Source organism: Bos taurus, chromosome 3, assembly GCF_002263795.3.
Source record: "Bos taurus isolate L1 Dominette 01449 registration number 42190680 breed Hereford chromosome 3, ARS-UCD2.0, whole genome shotgun sequence".
In the NCBI taxonomy this organism is placed as follows: domain Eukaryota; kingdom Metazoa; phylum Chordata; class Mammalia; order Artiodactyla; family Bovidae; genus Bos; species Bos taurus.
This window is the reverse complement of record NC_037330.1, coordinates 2,780,929-2,805,243: the sequence shown is the minus strand read 5'-3', so window position 1 is coordinate 2,805,243 and position 24,315 is coordinate 2,780,929. Positions and strand designations below refer to the sequence as shown.

The 24,315-nt window shown below is 47.0% G+C and overlaps 1 protein-coding gene and 1 non-coding gene across 4 annotated transcripts in view; both read right to left on the bottom strand.

Moving 5' to 3' along the window:
* FAM78B (family with sequence similarity 78 member B) overlaps nt 1-24,315 on the bottom strand; it is a 105,810-nt gene that overhangs the window by 13,786 nt on the left and 67,709 nt on the right. The gene's annotated exons all lie outside the window — the stretch shown is intronic.
* On the bottom strand, nt 14,365-14,423 carry MIR2285BB (microRNA mir-2285bb). Its single transcript, NR_162270.1, has one exon. It is a non-coding gene; the product is annotated as a microRNA mir-2285bb (primary transcript).

Below are 24,315 nucleotides of genomic sequence, written 5' to 3'. Positions count from 1 at the left end.
AACAGAAGGAAGGAGGAGATGATATGCCCATATTCTTAGCCCATGTTTCTCCCCCAATGCTATGGAATATTCTTCATCATCATCATAGCTGATACTTATTGAGTGCTTACTCTATTCCAGCCACTATGCTGGGTTTTTTATGTTATCTCAGTTAATGATCAAAATATCCCACAAGATAAATATATTTTTATTTCCATTTATACTTGAGAGGATGGACACTTAAAAATATTAAAGCACATGTCAAGAGTTCTACATGTTGTAAGGCGTGGAGCTGGGAGTTGTCTGACTCCAAAGTCTATGCTTTTGACCACTAAGCAACAATGCCTTCTGAAGTGTCCTTGCATGATGCTGGAAGAAGCCAGAGTGGAGGGGATTCAGGCTGTCCCAGAGCAGCCATGGGAAGCTGGACTGGACCCTACTGGCGGCAGATATTTAGTCAGCAGAGTCTGGCTATGCAACCTCCATATATCCTTTCCTGGGACCAAGAATAACTCAGTAATATTGTGTAAGAATTCAATAATTAAGGAAAGAAAGGAGACTGCGCCACTCATCAGCGAAGAGGTAGTCTTGTTTGATATAATGGTCTTCCTCTTACGAAGTGACAGAGATCCTGCAGGACTTTATACCAATGGCCTGAAAGGGAGCTATGTTGCCAGGTTAGTACTGAACTGTCTCAGAATCCTTCATACAAGGATAACATAACTGCTGCCTCCTGCTGCCGCTGCCCCCTGCCCCAGCATTCCCTATGCTAGTCAGACCCAGCCTGAAGGGAAGGGAAGGCTGGATTGCCTGGAGAGGAGGTGAGCCCACAGCTTCAAGAACCTTTTATCTTGCCTCCATGCCCTTAATAACTGCTGGCAAGAACTGCAGTGTATAATGGTTAGCAGAAACTAAGTAAGAGGAATTGACTTGATGCAGAAAGTTGGAGATTTTTTTACTATTTTGTTACCTGTGCTAGTTGTAGCTGGACCAAGAAGTAGCTGCCAGATAATTCTATAGCTGCTTCTTACTGTACAAAAGGGAATACGTGTTGTTTGAGTGGGATATAATCATACAAGGGTCAGGGCAAGTGAGAACTGAACTGCTTGTTGGGTTGATGAAACAACCACACTGGAGGTAGCTTTTTGTCCCAAGTCAAAGGATTGCTACAATTATTCAGTTGCAAGGCACTCATTTTCTGTGTTGCTCCAACCTGCTTCTTCACTGGTTACAGTGACCGGGCTCTGCTGGCCTGAGGTTTCCTCTGTGGGACTGGAGGACAAGTATTCTCAATAGTGTAAAACTGTACTTGCTCTCCTGTCCTAAACACTGGGCCGGCTGTGGTACGTTGTTTAGGGAATTTGGCTTGTTATAATGCTGTCCTTTTCTGGGCTGAATATCTTGTCATTAAATTATTTTTTTTCTATAGAGTATTTACAGTTCATACTTTGCCTCTATTTTCCTACACAAAATTATGTGAGCAGAGACTTGGGCCCAAAGCTTAGTTTGGTCCCAGATTTTCTGAAAACAGAGATAATAAAATAAAGTTGCACTCTTGTGCCTGTCTTGAAAGAGAAAAAAGATACCCTTGTCTTGGAAGATTCTCTGGAACAGAGAAATGAAACAGGCTTCTTAATCATCACAATGGTCATGAACTTGAGCAAATTCCAGGAGATAGTGAAAGACAGGAAGTCCAGAGTGCTGCAGTCCATGGGTTCGCAAAGAGACATGACTTAGCAACTGAACAACAATCATCACATCAAAACAAAGGCATCTGGAACGTGTAGCCAGTGAATGTGGTGACCTTGGGAGGCTACACACTTGTTCATTCCACCATTGCTGTGACTTTGCCCACTGCTCTATTGGAAATCCCTCAGGTCTGAGGTATGGTCTCTTTCACAGCCCCAGGTGCCCCAGGACTACAATGGTTAAGGAAGAGTTTGATTTTGGAAGCAGCCAAAACTCATTATGACTTAAGCCTAGTGATTGGGAGTAGGTTTCTTTTTGAAAAGTATCATATCATCTTTATTTCTTTTATGAAAAATAGCTATTAATGTGCGTTCCAAGGTAGTGGATTTTTACAAAAAGAGTTATGCCTATAAAATACATAACTAGTTAATGCAGCTTTTGTAATAGTTTTCAAAGAGATCCCTGATAAGTTCCAAGAATAGGACCACTGGAGTCATTCTATAACTATTACAACTACTTTGAATGAGATGCCAGAATCACTTTAAATTCCACATGACCCAAACTAAATCCACCACATCCACCATAAACTTGGGCTTCCCTGATAGCTCAGTTGGTAAAATATCTGCCTGCAATGCAGGAGACCCCTGTTCAATTCCTGGGTTGGGAAGATCTGCTGGAGAAGGGCTAGGCTACTCACTCCAGTATTCTTGGGCTTCCCTTGTGGCTCAGCTGGTAAAGAATCCACCTGCAATGTGGGAGATCCCCTGGAGAAGGGAACGACTACCCACTCCAGTATTCCAGCCTGGAGAATTTCATGAACAGTAAAGTCGATGGGGGTCACAAAGAGTTGGACACGACTGAGCAACCTTCACCATGAACTTGGTCCTTTCACCCTGTCTCTGCTGCAGGCATTGGTCCACTGCTCATCCCACCTTCCAGGCCAGAAGTGTGATCATTTTTGGCTCTTCCTCTGCCCTGTCCTAGACTGCTACAGCTACTGGTATTACTGCATATTGTGAATTTTTTCCCATAAGTGATGCTTGACTTTATCTCCCTTTCTCCATCAAACTCTCACTGCCCTCATTTAATCCAAGACCTCAGCATCTCTTACCTGGTCTACTATAATGGTCCACAACTGGTCTCTCTGCATCCAACTCTGATCCCTCTTAAATTCATCTTCCAGGCTGCACTGATGTTCAAATATGCAGATATGATTATGTCTTTTCTCTGCCTAAAACCCTTCATAGTCTCCTTTACATGGACATCACTGGTATCACCTACAGGAAAAGTTCAAGTTCCTTAACAGGACGTTTGTGGCCCTCTGTGGTCTGGCCTTCCTGTCCCTATAAACCATGCTGTTTCTCACCTCTGCCCTTTTGCTCATGCTGTGCCCTCTGCCTGCACTGCTCTTTCCTCTCCTAAAGTCTTACTGTGTGTAACTACCTGATATTTGAGAATCATTGCATGCACCATCTCCTCCAGGAAGCTTTCTTCTGCACTTCCATGGATATCTCCAGGTCTTTATAGGTCCTGGATTTTAATTATCAGGAAGGCTTGCCCCTTTGGCCCCATCATTCCTGGCAATCTTTCCTGATTGCCTGAATCTCAGTGCAATCTTTCCTGATCGCCATATTTAAAATCAAAACTTCCTGCCCCAGCCCTCCCCATCCCCCATCTTTGCTTCATTTTTCTCTACAGCACTGTCTAATATAGTATATTAGATATATGCAGAGTACATATATTTAACTTATATGTTTATTTAACTTATACACAGGGTACATCATGCAAAATGCCAGTCTAGATGAATCAGAAGCTGGAATAAAGATAAGCAATAACCTCACATATGTAGATGACACTGCCCTAATGGCAGAAAGCAAAGAGGAACTAAAGAGACTCCTGATGAAGGTAAGAGAAGAGAGTGAAAAGGCTGGTTTAAAACTCAACATTAAGAAAACTAAGATCATGGCATCCAGTTCCATTGCTTCATGGCAAGTAGTTGGGGAAAAGATGGACAGTGACAGATTTTATTTTCTCGGGTTCCAAAATCACTATGGATGGTGACTGCAACCATGAAATTAAAAGATGTTTTCACCTTGGAAGAAAAGCTATGACAAACCTAGACAGTGTATTAAAAAGCAGAGACATCACTTTTCTGACAAAGGTCCATGTAGTCAAAGCTATGGTTTTTCCAGTGGTCATGTATGGATGTGAGAGTTAGAACATAAAGAAGACTGAGCGCTGAGGAATAGATGCTCTCAAAGGGTAGTGCTGGAGAAGACTCTTAAGAATCCCTTGGACTGCAAGGATATCAAACCAGTTAACTCTAAAGGAAATCAACCCTGAGTATTCACTGGAAGGACTGATGCTGAAGTTGAAGCTCCAATACTTGGGCTACCTGATGTGAAGAGCTGACTCATTGGAAAAGACCCTGATGCTGGGAAAGATTGAAAGTAAGAGAAGAAGGGGATGAAAGAGGATGAGGTGGCTGGATGCCATCACTGACTCAATGGACATGAGTTTGAATAAACTCCAGGAGATAGGGAAGGACAGGGAAGCCTGGCATGGTGCAGTCCATGGCATTTCAAAGAGCCGGACATGACTTAGTGACTGAACAACAACAACATATTATATAACTTACTTATCCCTTGGAGAAGGGAATGGCAACCCACTCCAGTATTCTTGCCTGGAGAATCCCCTGGACAGAGGAACCTGGTGGGCTACAGTCCACAGGGTTGCAAAGAGTCAGACATGACTGAAGTGACTGAGCACAGCACAAGGAACAGAGATGGGACAGGGTTAGACAGAAAGGAAACAAACAGCCACAGGACCCTTGCATGCGCAAGCACTTGGCAGCAACTCTAAGAGGCAGAGACGATTATGCGGTGTCCTTCCATGAGGAAAGGGGGAAGAAATGGCAAGCCACTCCAGTAGTTTTGCCTGGAACATCCCATGGGCAGAGGAGCCCGGTAGGTTACAGTCCATGTGGTCACAAAAGTGCTGGGCATGACTTAGCGACTGAGCATGGATAAGGAAAAGAGAATGATGCAAAAGTCATATAGATGGGAAGGGGTGGTGCCAGGATTTAAAGCCGAATCTCCTTGACCTCAAACTCTGCCTTTTCTACTGCACCACACTTGTGGGAACAGCTCCTTTGAGTTTTATGTCTCACCTTTCCTTCCTTGAAGTCTTTGGTGTGATGGATGGAGGAAGCACCAGCACTGCCCTCAGGAGTCTTGGATGTCAGTCCGAAGGTGGCTGCTGGCTGACCTTAGCAAGTCAGCCTCAGGCTGCTCATGTGCAAAATGGGAAGAAAAATAAGCCCACCTCCTTAATCTCAGGGCTATTCCAAGGATCAGATGAAGTGATGTGATGTGTGAACAACTGCTTTGTAAACTGTAACACACTAGGTCAGTGTTAATCCTTATCATCTCATTCCCCTCCTTCTCCAAAAACCCTTCTCTTCACTGTGATATACACAGTGTTTTTGTTTTAGACAATCAGCCATTGACCTGAAGCTCACAGCTAATGGACTCGCCAATGGAGCTGATAATGAAAACATCGATTACTGCAACCTTCATGCTTTCTGAATCCTGTTTCTAGAATAAAGAGGCAAATCTCAATCAAACAAGCTTATGTGAAGCATTTCATTCAAATAACCAGTCCCTGGGTTTAAGTACAGGCCTCCACCCAGACCCAGGCAGTTTTCCTGGTGTCCATGAGGGCCAGAGCAACCTCTCTGAAGGAGCCTTGCTTTGCTCTCATGGAAGCCCTGTGGTCACCAAGTGGATGTGGGCTGGGGCAGCAGCATTCTTGAAGGCAGGGAGTGGGCAGGTGTGCAGGGCACGGTTGATACTAACATCTTCTGATGGAACTGGAATGGGAATCAGAGAGCCACACACGAGATGACGGATGGCTTCAAGCCTGTATAGCTGCCAGGGAAGGCTCTGAGATCCTGGATGGTTCTACCCACCAAGCCTAGGTAAGAACAGCCCCTGCCTGGCCCTACACTTTAAAGAGACCCACTCTAGTATCTCCTGGCCATGCCCTTACATGGTGGGCAGGGAGTCTGTGGGGCCAAGAGGTCATGCCCACCTATAACCGGGGCCCCTCCTTCAAGATACTCCTCTGGGTATCTGCTCAGATGGCCCCAAACTTGCCTTCAAGATATATATAGGCATTTTTCCTGGTCTATTTTCCTAAGGGTAGTCCACTCCACCTGTGTGTGTACCCCTGGAACCAAGGTGTTTGTACTCATGGAGTTTGGACATATATACACTAAATGTCCACATGCCTCTGTGTGATGATCCATATCTTGATGTGATACAGAGCGAGGGAAAGGAAGAGCCATGGAACTAGGTCCTGAGGGTTGGGTATGATACAGAGCAAGGGGAAGGAAGAGCCATGGAACTAGGTCCTGAGCGTCAGGCATGATACACAGCCAGGGCAAGGAAGAGCCATGGAACTAGGTCCTGAGGGTCAAGTATGATACAGAGCCAGGGGAAGGAAGAGCCATGGAACTAGGTCCTGAGGGTCGGGTATGATACAGAGTGAGGGGAAGGAAGAGCCATGGAACTAGGTCCTGAAGGTCGGTATGATACAGAGCGAGGGGAAGGAAGAGCCATGGAACTAGGTCCACATAGGTACACCTATGTGGCTATATCTGGCACAGAATTTTGGGAGCTTAAATATCCTAAAGCTGAACCTGGCTCTCCAGGTTGTTAAAAAGATACCTCTGTTAAGGTCAGAGGATAGAAGTTAGCATTCTGTTAGTATGACTTTAACATTTAGCATTGTTAGTTTGCCTTAAAATTAATATTCAAAAATATGGTATGTGGGCCTTCATGCTTCTCTTGGACCATGAAAATATTAGGGGTGGGTAGGAGGTGGGACTCATTGGAAAAGATCTTGATGCTGGGAAAGATTGAAGGCAGGAGGAGAAAGGGATGACAGAGGATGAGATGGTTGGATGGCATCATCGAATCAATGGACATGAGTTTGAGCAAACTCCAAGAGATGGACAGGGAAGCCTGGTGTGTTGCAGTCCACGGGGTCGCAAAGAGTTGAACAAGACTGAGTGACTGAACAACAACAAGAGGTGAGAGATCTCTATCCACAACTCTGGAACCATAAAGTGAAGTGAAGCCTCTCAGTCGTCTCTGACTCTTTGCAACTCTGTGGACTATAGCCCACCAGGCTCCTCCGTCCATGGGATTCTCCAGGCAAGAGGACTGGAGTGGGTTGCCATTTCCTTCTCCAAGGAACCATGAAGAGTTCCAATTCTGAATTTTCTCTGGGTATGTGAGTTTTATTCACATCCACTTAGTCTTAACTCTTGGAAATAGCATTGCATCTACCTCTTATATCGATTGCATGAGGTGGACATCATTCCACTTTCCATTATAATAATAAGAAACCCACTCAAGGTCATACAGCTAGTGCTGGGCAGAATTGAGTTGCGAACACAAGATCTTATTCTAAATTCCGTACACTGACTCTAGTATTAAGTGAGTGCTCCAAAGGCTCTGAAAAATAACAGTCATGGATGATAATGGCTGGCACACACTGCTATCAGCATACCCCTTGTTAAAATATTAAAACATTTTTGAAACAATTACTAAACTGACTCCCCTCTCCCTAAGAGCACCCTCCCAGGCTACCCAGGTTCTTCCTTGGGCTCTGGTTCTGCCCAACAATTAAGTGTTAGCGTAGGCATGGCAGAGGACAAGTTCTGCCACCGAGTCTCAGTCCTGGTCATGTCACAGGCCCTGTTCTGAGAGTCTGTGGCCTAACCACCATCACAAGCCTGCTCTTAAAGGAAGTCTGATTGCTGTGTAAACTTTACTGCATTTAGATGGTGGAAAAGAGGCCCCTACCTTGTTTCTTTATGTCATGGTTTGAACCTATGCAGTTACCACTCAGGAATGTGGAAAGTTTAAAGAGCACACCAGGTTTTCTGAGAATTCAGCTTTTCTTCTCCCGACTGTGTTAAGGGCCCTGTGCCCATGTCCCAGGAAACCTCCTGCTCTGCATCACTTCTGGCAGACGCAGCACCCAGCATCTTTCCTCCCCACAACCCACTGCAGAAGAGGCTCTGGAAGCAGCAGTCCAAGGCAGGTGGGGAGGTTGAGAGGGAGAGGATGGAGCCCCTTTGGAAAGAGTTGGTGGGGATGGGGCTCACAACTGGGAGAGGGCTGAGGTGGGGGTGAAACCAACACCCTGTGTTCCCCAGGGGAGTTACGAAGTCCATGGCCCCTCGGCTCGCTCAGGCACCAGTCCCAGCCTGGGTGCTGGCACATGTCCTGATTCTCAGATGGTCTGCACCATGATTACAGACTAAGTCTTAAAATTAGGTTTTTCCTCATTCTGCTCTGTTTATGTCAGACTCTTGAGAAGCCTGTAAATACCACCCTCCCACCTCCCCCTCCGCCCTCTTCCTTCCTGACCACATCCTTTTCTTTCTGGCACACAGGGAGGCATTTTTTCCCCCACAGCAGAAAGGACAATTTCCAGTGTTTTTAGAGTCATCAGTGTTGGGCAAGACTCCATGTTTAAGTGAAAGGCTTCTTTGGTCAGTCACTCTCATGTTCTGTTTAGACTGGGTTTCTCTACCACTGGAGACACGTTTTAGTATGTACTTATCCATCACCACTTGGAGGTCAGTTACCATCTCGAAGCCCCTGTCTCAGAGGGCCTCTGCTGGGCTGTCTTACTTGATAGCCTTGAGGTCTTGGATCAGTGGCCAGTTTTCTGGGTCATGTCTGGGGATGGTTTGTCTCTGACTCCAGTTCTGAGCTTCTTGGAGCAAAGTCCTTCCCCCGCAGAGTGAGAGCGAGCTACAGGCTGGGGTAGATTTACCCATGGAGCATCCTCATGTATGCCTGTGGAGTGGGAATGAGGAGCTATGTCCCCTACAGAGCTGACCAGGCCCTGGCACATGAGGGTCTATGTCTACCCTCAGAGAGCTGAGGTGACAGACCACACCTCCTGATGAGTTGGAGACCAGAATTCACCTTTTCTCTCTGGGTGCGTGGCCCCCATCCTGTTCCTCATCATTTCTCCTCTCATTGGGATGCTGCAATGACCTCCTTGCTGGGCCCCAGATCTAAGCTTGCCCTATCCTCACAAGCCACAAACGAGGTTTTTAAGAAATGTAAGTCAGGTCATGCCTCACTTCTCTGAAAACTCCTACGATGGTTTCTCTTGCACTTAACATCCACAATGCATTATTTGGCCTCTGTCAGTTCTCCAGCCTCATCTCCACTGCCTCCCCCAGCTCCTTACACTCCACCAGCACTGGCCGTCTTCACCCTGGAACAAGACACCTTCCCACCTCTGGGCCTTGGGACTTTCTGTTCTCTTTGCCCAGAGCTCCCTTCTCCCAATTCTTTCAATGCTTGACTCCTTTTCATCCTCAATTTGCAGTTACAATTTCACCTCCTGAGAGGGGCTGCCCAACAGCCTGTGAACTTCGGTGTGCTGCATCTGCAGCAGAGGGGATGAGATGAGGAAGGCTTTTCAAGCGACCAGGAAGACAGGCTGGATATGACAGCCAAAGGAATGCAAAGGGATTGGATGAAGACGCATTGGGACAAATGGCCTGGGGCTTCTGGCTTGGTGCTGAGTGCCCTCCTGACAGTGAGCACTGCCCATGGGCCCGGCTCCCCAGGCGGTGGGAGAGGCCATAGGAGACGGGTGGTGGGGGTGCACAATTCCGGCATGGCATCTCTTGAAGCAGACAGATAGTGGACAAAATAAGATGGAAAGTGGACATGTGTTTTTTTTCTTCTTATTTTGGAATTCTGCTACTACAGGTAGAATCTTAGTTAAAATTTAAAAAAGATATTGTTGGGTGGAGACCATCAAAATGTTAAAAGTATGATGATAAGATTATGGGTATTCCCTTTTATTTTTATTTTGTATGTCTTCTCATATAAAAGGGAGCTTTCCTGGTAGCTCAGTTGGTAAAGAAACTGCCTGCAGTGCAGGAGACCTGGGTTTGATCCCTGGGTTGGCAAGATCCCCTGGAGAAGGAAATGGCAACCCACTCTAGTGTCCTTACCTGAAAAATCCCATGGGTAGAGGAGTCTGGCAGGCTGCAGTCCATGGGTCGCAAAGAGTTGGGCATGACAGAGTGACTAACACTGGGTCACTGGGCTTACATAAAAAATAATTAATGTGTATCTATTCTGCAATCAAAAGTGATGAGATGCTTCACAGGATTGCATATCATGAGCATGATGCATTTGGGGAGAAAAAAGAGGAAAAGGAGTGGCAACATAATGTAAGATGAATTGAGCTGGGTAGGCGATTGGCAACTGGAGGTGACATGGGGAGGCAGCAGGTGCGGCTGACGCTGACCTGTGTGTAGCTCTGGACAGCGCTTCGTAACGCACCACACAGCCTTGGGCAAACAGCTAGGCTTCTCGGGTTTTCAGTTTCCAACAAGGATGGGAATAATAATAAAACCTATCTTACAGGTTGCTTTTAGAAATAAATGAGACAGCTTTGCAAAGCAATCTCTTTAGTGCCTGGCACAGAGTAGGTGCTTCATGAATGGGAACTGTTATTACAGACACAGCTCATTTAGGGAGAATGTTGACTGACTGGGACCCAAGCATCCTCAAAGGGTAAGAGGTATTTCCTTCTTTTATGCAGGTAATGTGGGTACCTGAGTATATCCCTTCCATCCCAGCTATGGTTTTTCCAGTAGTCATGTATGGATGTGAGAGTTGGACCATAAAGAAAGCCGTGAAAGTTGCTCAGTCATGTCCGACTCTTTGCAACCCCTCTTGGAATTCTCCAGGCCAGAATACTGGAGTGGGTAGCCTTTCCCTTCTCCAGGGGATCTTCCCAACCCAAGGATCAAATCCAGGTCTCCCACATTGCAGGAAGATGCTTTACCAGCTGAGCCACAAGAGAAGCCCAAGAATACTGGAGTGGGTAGCCTATCCCTTCTCTGGAGGATCTTCCCAACACAGGAATAAAACTGGGGTCTCCTGCGTTGCAGATCGATTCTTTACCAACTGAGCTATCAAGGAAAGCTGAGTGCTGAAGAATTGACGCGTTTGAACTGTGGTGTTTAAAAACTCTTGAGAGTCCTTTTGACAGCAAGGAGATCAAACCAGTCAGTCCTAAAGGAAATCAACCCTGAATATTCATTGGAAGGACTGATGCTGATGCTGAAGCTCTAATACTTTGGCCACTTGATGAGAAGAACTGACTCATTGGAAAAGACCCTGATGCTGTAAAGGATTGAAGGCAGGAGGAGAAGGGGACAACAGAGGATGAGATGGTTGGATGGCATCACCAACTCAATGCATGAGTTTGAGACAGCTCCAGGAGCTGGCGATGGACCGGGAAGCCTGATGTGCTGCAGTCCATGGGGTTGCAAAGTGTTGGACATGACTAAGCAACTGAACTGAATTGAACTTTCTTCTCAACATTGAGTCAGACTTTGTGGTTAACACAGAGGACCAAAGACACCACCACTGTCAAATTTTGCATACAACTTCATGGGAGAAGAGTTTTCAATTTTAAAATACCTCTTTTGGAAGCTACTAGCCTGGTGAGAGACTACCCTCTCATGCTCTTCTGGGATGACTTGTGGGGCTCCTACTCCAATACCAGCCCTTTCATCCTCAATTTCTTCATCTATAAAACTGAGAGAATGAAACAAACAGCTTCATGAATAAGGCCATGTTCAGCTCCTATGCTCTCTGACCAAAGACCTCAGTTCTTGTGCTAATGGCCAGTGGGGTTTGCAGGGCCACAGAGGAAGAAGCTCTGGTTTCAGAAGAGAAATGTCATGGGTACTCCCCAGGGACAGGGAAGAGCACTGTTCCAGAACACAAGATCCCACACAAATTGTTCTCCCTGAGGTCCAAGAACACTGGGGACTTACGGTGGCTTCCCTTCATTCACACTCCACTCCAGGGTCTGACATCATCCTGATTGAGGTTCCTGCACAGCCTGCAGCTGGGGAGCCACTGCAGTTCTTGAGCCCTGATGGGTATCTGACTTGCCAGTTGTCAGGCTTCTAACCTGTGCCTTGGTGGTGGAAGGAGACACCATACCTGCCTTCACATGGCCTGGATCCCAGCCCCAAGCCAGGCCTCCCCTACAGTTCCCAATGGAGCCTGGAATCTGGGAGCTTTGTGATGACGAAAAGCCTTTCACAGTGTGAATATCCAATCTCTTTCTTTATTTGCATTTTTCTTCTTGTTTCTTGTTCCTGACTGGGAGGAGGTGTGGTTTGCTTCTTTCTTTTTTTGTTATTAAAGTAGGATTCCTAGTATGGAATCTTCTGTTGATCCTAGGGGTGGACATGTTGAGGTCCTCCCATTTACTCCATCTCAGTGAGCTGACACCATCTGGCCCTGCATGCTCTGCAGTCTCATTGACTCTTTTACCCCAGAATATATGCAGCTTTAACTGTTATTTATACAGATACGGCTAGTTTTCTGGGGGCTGAATCTGATGGTGGCACATATGTATGATGAAGGCAATAAGAGGAAGGTTGGATGGGAGCCCTGGGCAGCCCAGAGGAGACAGACACTCTGCCACCCCAGTCTGTCATCTGCACCTAACATGGAAGGGGGCTGAGGCCAGAACTCAGAAGTCTTCCTATCTGTTGGCCTGGGCAGGAGTTATTGTGATTTCTAGATTTCCATCTAATTTGAGGACTATTAAGGGGAAAAATTCTTCAAGATCAAGGAGGTATGGGTAATGACACAATTGTCAAGTCTTCCCAGAGATGAACAGGAAGTCCCTAGATATTTACCATCGGAGTGAATGAATGAACCAGAGCAGGACTCCTGGGCACAAGTCTCTGTGCAGGCTTGCAGGGCACCACCCACCCTCTGGTGTCAGGGAGCATCCTTACCTTTCTCCTGCTTCTGGTTACAGAGGTCTCAGGGACCAAGTAAGAAATGACCATGATTTGGACATGTCTGCTTGTCAACTTATTTAAACCTAGCTCCTTGGACCAGAGCTGCTCAAGGCTCATTGATCCCAGCCTGGGGAAGAGGAAATGTTGCCCTCTTCCACTCTTGCCCACCCCATCAGCTGGCCCTGAGGAACATCCCACTGAGCTCTGGATGCTTTGGGGGACTAGAGTTAGGGAGGCAGGTAGAGAGGCTAACAGACTCTGGTCTGTGCCACTGAGCCAAGGCTTGGGCTCAAGAGTGGCCCAATGATTTGGGTATGAGGGGTGGGGGGGCAATGCAGGATTTTGGGGGGTGGGCTCCTTAGCCTCAGTGGTCTAGAGGAGGTTAAAATCTGGAAGCTGGGAAACAAAGTCAAAGTTAAAAATACATTAATTGGAGCAAGAACAAGACCAGGAGAATCAGACTGAGCAAAAGAGCCATGCTGACAAGGTTGAGAAGATCAAGGCAGACAGAGGGGAGACTCTCAGAAGTCAGGTATTATTAATACTGCTATTACTCATAAGAGCTGGAGGCTTACTGTGTGCCAAGCAAATCTACTAAATGCCTGACACATCAGCTTCAAAGGAGGCACTGCTACTCCCTCCACCTTTTTTCTCCCCACTTAAGGGAACTAAGGTTAAGTCACTTGGCAAAGTCACAAAGCAAGTAGGTGGCCGAGCTGCTGTGAACCTAACTCTCTAGCACCTGCGCCCATCTTTTGCCTGGAACCAAAGTTATTGACCACCGTTCCCTAACTTGATTGCTTGAGTAGCCCCCAAACACTGGTTCTCTGTACAGGTGACACTATAGTGACACTGCAGGTCCCCAGGGGAGGCATGATGGCAGAAGGACAAGACTGCTGGCTGCTGCTGCTGGCTGCTGGGACCAGTTCTCTCTCCCCAGTACTGGGCCAGGTGCAGCTGCGAGCCACATTGGCAGAATATGGATATGCCTGTTCTCCTTCTCCCAGCTGCCAAATCCTTCCACTGCTTCTTCAGGGAGCTCCTATATTCTGCCAAATAATGGCCAAGGTATTATTAGTAGCTGAGTTGGCAAAGAATCTGCCTGCAATGCAGGAGACCTAGGTTCAATCCCTGGGTCAGAAAGATCCCCTGAAGAAGGCAATGGCAACCCACTCCAGTACTCTTGCCTGGAGAATTCCATGGACAGAGGAGTCTGGCAGGCTGCAATCAATGGGATCACAAAGAGCTGGACATGACTGTGTGACTTCCTTTCACTTTCAGTGGCAAAGGAGGCAGAGGGAAGGGTCAGGTTCACCAGGCTCAGCTGAGGAGAGAGGCAGACACAGAGACCCAGAACGGACCAGGCTGAGGATGGAGGTGGAGGCGTGTAGCCGCACAGGCTTTGAAAATCACAGTTGACTGTTTTCATTAGCTTTCCACTGTGTGTTCATCCCAGGCCACATTTCACCACAGGCTGAGCAGGGCAGCAGATGTGGGGAGTTACTGGCAGCAGCTAAGCTGGGGGCAGACCATGAGGATGCTGGCAGCTCAGTGTGTGTTCTGGTGACAGAGCCATGAAGAGGACTCATCAGACAGGTGCCTGCTTAGCACATGGAAGGAGCACCCGTGTCCAGGGAGTTGAGATCTGCACATGCGTGGGCACAGAGGGCTCCATGCGGGGCATCTCGGTGTTTCCCAGTGCAGCATGTCCAGGTGTGATGCTCCTCTGGGCTCCAGTGGAGGTAAGTGCTTCACACGCTTGTCCTCATTGCATCTGAATCACTACCAGGTGCTTTCTGTTGGGCTGACCAAAAAGTTCATTTGGGCTTTTCTGTTAAATGTGACAGAAAAACCCCAACAAACTTTCTGGCCAACCCAATATTATTGCCATCCTATTTTGCAAAGGGGGAAACAGATGCAGAAAGATTAAGAGGTGCCCAGGATCACGTGAGTGGTAACCACGGGGCCAGGATTCACACCCAAGCAGTTCTCTCCATGGCCCATATTCAGGCACTTGGCTCTTCAGAGAGAGAGAAAAATATTTTTTCTTGAGCACCTGCTATGCTTCAGGCAGCATGCTAGGTCCTTGGTCAACTCATCCAAGCTTCATAACTGTCCTTGTGAAGGAGGCAAAGCCCTGACTTGGAAATGCAGCAACTTAGATTGATGGAAGTTGGTAACCTATCTACATTCTCCTGGCTAGTAACTGCAGAGCTGAGATTTAGCCCAAGAGCGATGCCTCTATGCCATGCTCTTTCCCCTAACATGGGAAAGAGCATGGTGTGCCTCCTACATGGCTGTATAGTGTTTCCAATTTTAAGAAGTTACACTACAACAGGCCCTTGGCATCCAAAGGTTCTGCATCCACAGATTCAACCAACAATGGATTGAAAATATTTGGGAAAATATTTCAGAAAGTTCCAAGAAGCAAACTTAAATTTGCCATTGTTGTTGTTCATCAGCCATGTCCGACTCTTTGCAACCCCATGGACTACAGCATGCCAAGCTTCCCTGTCCTTAACCATTCCTGGAGTTTGCTCAAACTCATATCCATTGAGTCGGTGATGTCATCCAACCATCTTATCCTCAGTTGTCCCCATCTCCTCCTGCCAACTATTTACATAGCACTTGGAGAAGGAAATGGCAACCCACTCCAGTATTCTTGCCTGGAAAATTCCATGGACAGAGGAGCCTGGTAGGCTACAGTCCATGGGGTCGCAAAGAATCGGACAAGACTGAGCGACTTCATTTCACTTCTATATTGTATTTACAACTATTTACACATTTATATTGTGTTAGGTATTATACCTAGGTATAAATAAACTAGAGATGATTTAAAGTATATAGGAAGACTTCCCTGGTAGTCCAGTGGTTAAGACTCCATGCTTCCAATGTAGGGGGCACAGGTTCAATCCCTAGTCGGGGGACTAAGATTCCACATGCCATGGAGTGTGGCCAAAAATAAAATAAAATAAAGTATATGGGAGAATGTGTGTAGGGTATATGCAAATACTATGCCATTTATATAATGGACTTGGGCATTCCCAGATTCTGGTATACTCCGGGGGGCCTGGAACCAATATCCTGTGAATACAGAGGGACAGCTGTATTTATTGACAGTGCTTTGCTCGTTGATTGTTTAATTCCTTTAACATGTAATTTTTGAAGTCCTTCTGTGTCCAAGGCAGTATGGGGGAGGGAACCAAAGCTGGCTGTAGTCTGGCTCCCATTGGGTATGGTGACTGGGATCCGAGGAGGAAGGAGGAAGGTGAGGAGTGTTGCTCAACCAGAGAACATTTTGGGGGTGTCGGGGATGGCAGAGGGCACTTATTCTTGGTGCTTTATTCTTGATGCTACTGTAAATGGGATTGTTTCCTAATTTCCTGTTCAGATAGTTCATTATTAGTGTATGGAGATGCAGCTGACTCAGGGAGCACCTGAAACAGTGCGTCTGCCACTGTTTCCTTCTGCACCCTGTGGAAGATGGCTTAGGAGTCAGCCTTCTCCAGTGTGAAGTCCAGGCTTACACACTTTGAACCCGTTCCCTTCAAGCCGTTGATCACCTCCATCAAATACTCATGGGACTGGCTCTTTCCCTTGGATGGATCATCTCTGCTCTGATGATTCTGGTGTCAGCCTGAGAGCCAGGAGGGGAGCTAGCTTTCAACAGAGGCCTCTGAAACCTCATGCTTTTTAAAGGGTGAGTTGAAAGCGGAGCTTTATGACTTTGGGAGCTACCGTGGATTCAGAAAGAACACCAGCATCACACCTGCATGGCCTGCAGCCCCACCATGTTCCACTTCACTCTCTTTCCAAGGGAATTTTCTTTCTTCTGCAGACCCTGCTGGGTGGGGCAGAAAAAACACTGGGAGGCAGAAGCTCCAGGTCCACATTCCCAGCTGTCAGCGGCTTGACTCTCATGAGTCACATTCTCCTAGGCCTCAGTTGTCTGAGCTGTAGAATGGAGATAATAATGCCCTCTTGTGGATCCACCATGTGAGTTACATGAGAAGTAAGTGAAATGCTAGGTTTTATGTCCATTACAACTTCTAGGCTTCACCGAGTAACTTTCAGCTACAGCCAAGTCATTTCCACCCTCTGAATCTCTGTGAAGGGCTTCTTGATTAGTCTAGCCCACTTGACTTCCAGAGGGCTGTGTGACTTCTTCCCAGATGTATGGGCACAGGAAGCAGATGCTGGATTAATCTGGGGTTTGGGTTTTGCTGGGCTGATGGCCTCCCCAGTCATAACACTTTAAAGGCTTCCTATCACAAGTAGAATAAAATGCAGAGCCCTAACTTGCTCCACATGGCCTTACCTACTCTGGTCTCTGACTCTCTCCCCAGCTTCACCTCACACTATACTCCCTAAGCTCTCATCTCTCCATCCCCAGTAGCTTCCATTATAGTTCTGAAACGTGCCTTCTCTTTCCTGACTCAGGGCCTTGGCGCACGCTGTTGAGAAACCACTTTTCCCACTGTTAATGTGGATAACTGAGTAATCTTAGCTGTCAGTACAAGTATTACTTCCTCTGGGATCCTCTCTGGTCTGCATGTGATCACTGAACTAAACTAGGTCTCTTATTGAGCCCAGATTCATAGAACATATCACTGCTTGCAATCACAGATGTGTGAATGCATTTGTGGCTTAATCTCTGTCTCTTCATGTTTGACTGGACACGTAGACTCTGATGACTGTTACAGACTCAGCACCTGCCAGAGTCTGGCTCATGGTGCTGTTTCATGAATTTGTGGAAGGGTGAATGTCTGCAGAAGAGGCAAGAGGATGGAGAGTGCTGCAAAATGAGTGATGATGATTATGCGCCTGAGAGGTGAGGAGGCAGGGAGAAAGCAGAGGGCTCCATGAGATGGAAGATGAGTCCAGTGGAAGACCTGAGAGTGAGTATTTGAATTTAAGATTTCATAGGAGCAGTTTTGAAAGATGGTCTGTTTTGAAGCTCCCAGAAGGGGTACGTGCTGCCTCCTGATTGGGTCTTGTGCAGTTGGGGCATCCAGAGGCCCTGGGAGCTAGGGAACAGACCAGGAAGTAGGAGTGAGCTCCTGTGTTGTCATGACCCTGTGGGATGGGGCAGCCCTGCCTCCAGGTATCTGCGGGAGTTGGGATTTCACATGTATTCCTTGGACTCAGCAGGAGGGAGCTCTCTCTGGGAGGCAGTGGTTCTGTGAACATAACTGCAGTGGGAGTCAAGTAGCAGCTTTCCATTATGGTCTGGAGCTGTGTGGCCAAAAACGCTGCATGGACTCTGTGAGTCTCAGCTTTCACTGCCCCTGGGCCACACTGGGGCTCTTCATCCTCTTGGTGGCAATGATAAAGCTGAACAGCAGAGGATGGAGGGAAGGCCAGATAGGAAGCTGGTAATAGCCTCTTGCAGAAGCAGCTCTTCTGTAATACAAAGGTTCATACCAAGGGCAGTTAAACAACACTCGCCCTGTCCTGTCCAGGCCTACAATTCTTCTCAATGTCCACTTTCTGACCTGATGCTCTCATGTGGATTGAAAGATGTCAACATGAAAACTGGGAAACAGGAAGCCCTGTCCCGTGTGTATCACTTTTCAGGGCTCTTAAGCATAAGCTGTGGGGGTAGATCTTCATTTTCCAAGCCAGGACCATGATAACCATCTGCTCATTCACAAGCCCTGTCCCTAGACAGACAGACCACATTCCAGAGCTACTGAAACTGACCCTCACGCAACAGGAAGACAGGCTGAAAAAGTAAAGGTCATCAGGAGAAGCAGGCGCCAGAAGCTGACCACTTTGATGATGACAGTGGAGTCAGAGCCATACAAGATCATAGGTTAAATCCATTCTTCCATGACTATGACTAGCTCTGCTGAAAGGAACGTTGTTCCAGTCAAAATTGATAGTAAAGAAAAACCACCCCATGGTGACAGATGGTAGCTAGACATTGTGGTGGTCATTTTGTAAAGTACAGAGATATTAAGTTATGACCAACCTGGATAGCATATTCAAAAGCAGAGATATTACTTTGCCAACAAAGGTTCATCTAGTCAAGGCTATGGTTTTTCCTGTGGTCATGTATGGATGTGAGAGTTGGACTGTGAAGAAGGCTGAGCGCCGAAGAATTGATGCTTTTGAACTGTGGTGTTGGAGAAGACTCTTGAGAGTCCCTTGGACTGCAAGGAGATCCAACCAGTCCATTCTAAAGGAGATCAGTCCTGGGTGTTCTTTGGAAGGAATGATGCTAAAGCTGAAACTCCAGTACTTTGGCCACCTCATGCGAAGAGTTGACTCATTGGAAAAGACTCTGATGCTGGGAGGGATTGGGGGCAAGAGGAGAAGGGGACGACAGAGGATGAGATGGCTGGATGGCATCACTGACTCGATGGACATGAGTCTGGGTGAACTCCAGGAGTTGGTGATGGACAGGGAGGCCTGGTGTGCTGCGATTCATGGGGTCGCAAAGAGTCAGACATGACTGAGTGACTGATCTGATCTGATCTGATCTGATGTTGTACACCAGGAATTAACAGTGTGGTAGGTCAAATTATACTTCAGTTAAAAAAACAATCATGATCAAATGGATATGGAGGCAGGGAAGTTTGCCAAATTCCTTTCAGCAGCATCCTGCTTGCACACCTAATTAGATAAATCGTGGAAAGAAGTTACACTGAAGTCCCACCCAACTGTAGAGTCTTCATTCCAGACCCGAAGCTCAGATGCCATTAGACAGGACAGAAGTCATCTACAGCGTACACTGAAATGTCATGTTATTTCTGAGAGTGGTGCTGAGGGTGATTTTGTTTTCTGCCTTATCTGCTTATGGATGAATTACCTGTATAATAAAAAATGGTATTAAAGAAAGAAAAACCACCACAGGGATATTTGAAGTCAGTTCCATGATTTCTTGAACCTGTACCATGTGCCTGGCTCTGTCTGGGCACAGAGAACATCAAGACTCATAAGACAGGGTCCCTGTCCTCAGACAATGTCAACATTATTTGGGGACGACTTAGAGGCAGACCACTCCAACACAGTGTGGTACATTTGGGGACAGAGACACATCGTCATGGGAGAAGGAGTGCTTTTTCTGGAGAGAGGGTGGTGGTGGCAATATCGACGGCCAACGCTGATGCCGCATCTGCTCTGTGTGGGCATTGTTCATGGCCCTTCACATGTATTATCTGATTAATCTTCACAGTCACCCAGTAAGGCTGGAACTAGCCTTGTCCCCTGGGAGAAGGAAATGGCAACCCACTCTAGTGTTCTTGCCTGGAGAATCCCAGGGACAGAGGAGCCTGGTGGGCTGCCGTCTATGGGGTCACACAGAGCCGGACACGACTGAAGTGACTTAGCAGCAGCACCAGCCTTGTCCCCATTTTACTTATTTTTTTAATACTTACATTTATTTATTTGTTTGGTTGCTCTGTATATTAGTTGTCTCATGCAGAATCTGCAGTTATAGCATGTGGGATCTAGTTCCCTGACCAGGAATCAAACCTGGGACCCCTGCATTGGTAGTATGAAGTCTTAGCCACTGGACCACCAGGGAAGTCCCAGCCTTGTCTCCATTTTAAGTGGGAAAAACTGAGGTCTGGAGAGGTGAAGAAACTAGTCTTAGGGTAATGCAGGATTTGAATGCAGGCCAGCTGCCTCCTGAGCAGAATCAGGAGAAAGAATGGGTGGCAGAAGAGGAAGCAGTGTGAGCAAGGCCTTGATGTGTGCGGTGGGCAGAAAAGGTAGAAGAAGTAATTTCTGTATCACCTGAACAGATGCTGGGCTAAAAACAAGAAGGACAAGGCTGGAGGGGAGGTAGTGGCCTTGACAACTACCCCAGGGCTGTCTGAGCAGGTTGGTACAGGGATGTAGGGTCTCAAGAACAGGACCCTGTGGTCCTGTTACCTCCTGCAGCCATGGAAATGCTCCACAGCATTTGGTGACTGAACGAGAAAACAATGACAGCCAAATATTGGCTTGTGCTGTACTAAGTTGCTTCAGTTGTGTCTGACTCTGTGTGATCCCATGGACAGAGGAGCCTGGCAGGCTACTGTCCATGGGATTCTCCAGGCAGGAATACTGGAATGGGTTGCCATGCCCTCCTACAGATGATCTTCTACACCCAGGGATTAAAATCCACAGGTCTTATGTCTCCTGCATTGGCAGGTGGGTTCTTTACCACTAGCGCCACCTGGGAAGCCCAACAAATATTGGCTTAGTATTCTACTTTTCACAACATTCTTAGCTTTTTCTTGGCCGTGTCATGTAGTTTGTGGGATCTTAGTTCCATGACCCCGGTTCAGTTCCTGGGTCGGGAAGATCCCTTGGAGAAAGCACAGACTACCCATTCCAGTATTCTTGGGCTTCCCTAGTGGCTCAGAGGGTAATGAATCCACCTGCAATGCGGGAGACCTGTGTTCGATCCCTGGGTTGGGAAGATACCTTGGAGGAGGGCATGGCAATCCACTCCAGTATTCTTGCCTGGAGAATCCCCATGGACAGAGGAGCCTGGCAGGCTACGGTCCATGGGGTCTCAAAAAGTTGGACACGACTTAGTGACTAAGCATAGCACAGTTCCCTGACAGGGGATCGAACCTGCATTCCCGACATTGGAAGTACAGGGTCTTAACCAGTGGATCACCAGGGAGGTCCCAAAACATACCCCTCTTATAAAGGATCTTGTTTAATCCTCATGATAATCTTACGAAATAGACAATATGTCCTCCACTTCATAGACAGGGAAACCGAAGCTCAGAAAAGCTAACTAATTTTTCTCAAGGTTCAATAGTTAGTCAGCAATGGAGACAGGTCTTGAGCCCACATATACATTCTGTGTCTCCTGCCACACTCCCCACGGCCGTCACTGAGACAAGATGGAGGAAAATGTAGAAACACTGTTGTTGACACAGTTGAGCTGTCATTTTTCTGAAAGACAGAGGGATGGGAGCCTTATGTATCAAGCATCTATTTTTTCTGAAGAATTTTCCAGTACTTGACTCTCAGAAAGACGTGTCCAAGTTGTCCGTAATGCACTTGGTAAACATGAAGCAGAAATAATTAGCTAATGAGCTACCATCAGTGCTAATTATCTGTGCCCAAAGAGACAGGTACTGAGGAAGGAGGTAAAAAGTCACAGGAAACCGTCTCTTAGATGGTGGGGCCATGGCCCTGCTCCCCAGCTGGGAGTCCTGGGCTGGCCTGCCCTCCAAACCTGCCTAACGGTCCTGACCCTACTCTCTGTGGGGGCTTTGTTTAAAGGGACCCCTCCAGGTGGTCAGGGGTCCCAACCCCCCTCCTGCCTCCAGTTAGTCCTGCTCGTCGTCTTCTCTTCTGCAGACCTTTCACCTTGGATTCCATTCTGGTTCTCTACCTATTCTCTGCCTTCATGCTTCAGGCTTCCTTAGCCTGCTCTTGTCAATCAGGATGCAGACCTGGCTTCTCCTTTACTCCATGACCCTTAGTTACAAGTCAGCCTTGGCCACCCAGAACTCCAGTCCTGACACTTGGGAGCCATGGATATGGGCTCCCCAAAGTGAATTTTGTGTGCACAGCAGAGTTTTTATCTTAGGTCCAACCATCCCAAACATAGTCTCTTAAATTTGCTCACATCTGCCGGGTTCTTTTTGTATGAAACAGTAAAGGAGTCTCTCAGACATGCCATTATAAACCACATTTTTGATGAGTGAAGTGACAAGGAAATTGTTTAATACTCTCAACCATGTTCACTCTACAGATGAGCACGTAGGATCTTGAGGTCTTCTAACTTGCCACTAAGTGGCCAGGCTAGAATTAAACCTCCGCCTGTCTGAGCCCCAAGCCTATACTCTTAGATCCACTTGGAACTTCAGCAGTAGTTAAGGATATGTAAAGAGACAGATATACTGGGCAGCTGCTCCTTAAACGAGCTTGTCCGGGAAGCACTGTGGAACAGAAAAATCTTTATGTAATATAAATAAGCACCCGTTAGTTTTCTGGTTTTATAAGTTTCTCTAAATCTGTATGTCCAATTCCTTAAAGTGGGCACGTCAGTTTGTGAGAAATGACCCAGAAAAAGTATTGGGCAGAAAGGGGTGGTGGGAAGACATGGCCAAGTCATGTCTCAAGTCTAGTCATGAACGGTGGTTGTGAATAGCAGGGCGAATACACAGCTGATCATGAATTCTAATTTTCAAGCAGCTATTCTAAGTCCCTGCCCTTCCTACTACTCTTACCAAGAAAAAAAGGGATCTTACAGAGACTTGTGGTTGTCAAGGGGGAGAGAGTTGGGGAAGATATGGATTGGAAGTTTGGGATTAGCAGATGCAAACTGGTACTTACAGAATGGATAAACAAGGTCCTATTGTATGTCACAGGGAACTATATTCAATATCCTATAATATAAACTGTAATGAAAAATAATATGAAAAAGAATTTATGTGTGTTATTCACTAAGTTGTGTCCGACTCTTTGAGACCCCACAGATTGTAGCCTGCCAGGCTCCTCTGTTCATGGGATTCTCCAGGCAAGGATATTGGAGTGGGTTGCCATTCCCTTCTCCAGGGGATCTTCCTGACTCAGGGACTGAACAGGATCTCTTGCACTGCCGGTAGATTCTTTACCATCTGAGCCACCAGGGAAGCAATGTATATATATGTACGACCGAATAACTTTGCTATACAGTAGAAATTAACACAACATTGTAAAACAACTATGGCCTTCTCTGGTGGCTCAACTGGTAAAGAACCCGCCTGCAGTGAGGGAGACCAGGGTTCTATCCCTGTGTTGGGAAGATCCACTTTACTTCAACACAAAGATTTTTTTTTTAAAAAGAATTCTTGACACGGGTGTGTAGTGGTGGGGAGGGGCATCTGTTGCTTTTTATTTCCCTTTTCTCTAGGCCAAAAGCAGAAGGAAAGAGGTTAATATGTCACTCCCTGCCAGGTGCTATGGGACCCAGAGCTCAGAGAACCCTTTTAAAAGCCCTCTTTGCTATCAAATATCTTCCTGGCCCTTCTCACAAGTACAGCCTCTAAAAACCTGTGCCACATGAACAGAGGACAAACTCATGAGAGAAAAGTGTGTCAGACCAATTCTTTGCAGAATAAAAGATTCCTGATCAGCAGAAGCTTTTCAGGGCCCTGGCAATGGCAGGCAAGCAGGTCATGCGAAAAGAGCGTTTTATTATTTATTTATTTTTTTTTTTAAAAAAGAAAGGGAGAGGATGAGCAGACGTAGATTAGGCACTGGAAGTAAGGCAGGCATTGATTTTTAGGGAAGATTTGATGCCTCCTGATTGGCTCGGATGATAGAATAGGGCTGCAAGGAAGAGACTGCGTATCTTGGGAACAATGTTTGCACAGGGGAGAGGCAGATGTGGATGTGGGGAGCAGGAGAGGGGGGCACGTGAGGAGTGTGAATCTGTGCGTATGTGTGTGTGTTCTGGAGCCCACATTCTACAGAGCCAGCGGGCCAGCAGAGGGAGGGGAAGCAGGAGGTCGGGATGCAGGGCTGATCTCAAACAGCAAACGCTGAATGCAGCCGCACAGCAGAAGCCATTTGAGGGGGACTGTGCCTAGGGAAGCGCCCATACCCAAGAGAAACATGGAGGCAAATGAAGAGCAAACAGGGGTGGTGGGAATGAAAGTCGATGTGGTCCTGATGGAGTGTGAGGCTGCAGCCAGGAGGAGGGGATGGAAGTGGAAGGCCACCAGCCGCCTACAGAGGCAGGAAATGTGCTGCACTCCCTGTGGGATGAGCCTGCTAGCCTCTCTCCCGGAGGTGTGCGCCACGCTGACCTGTTCTCC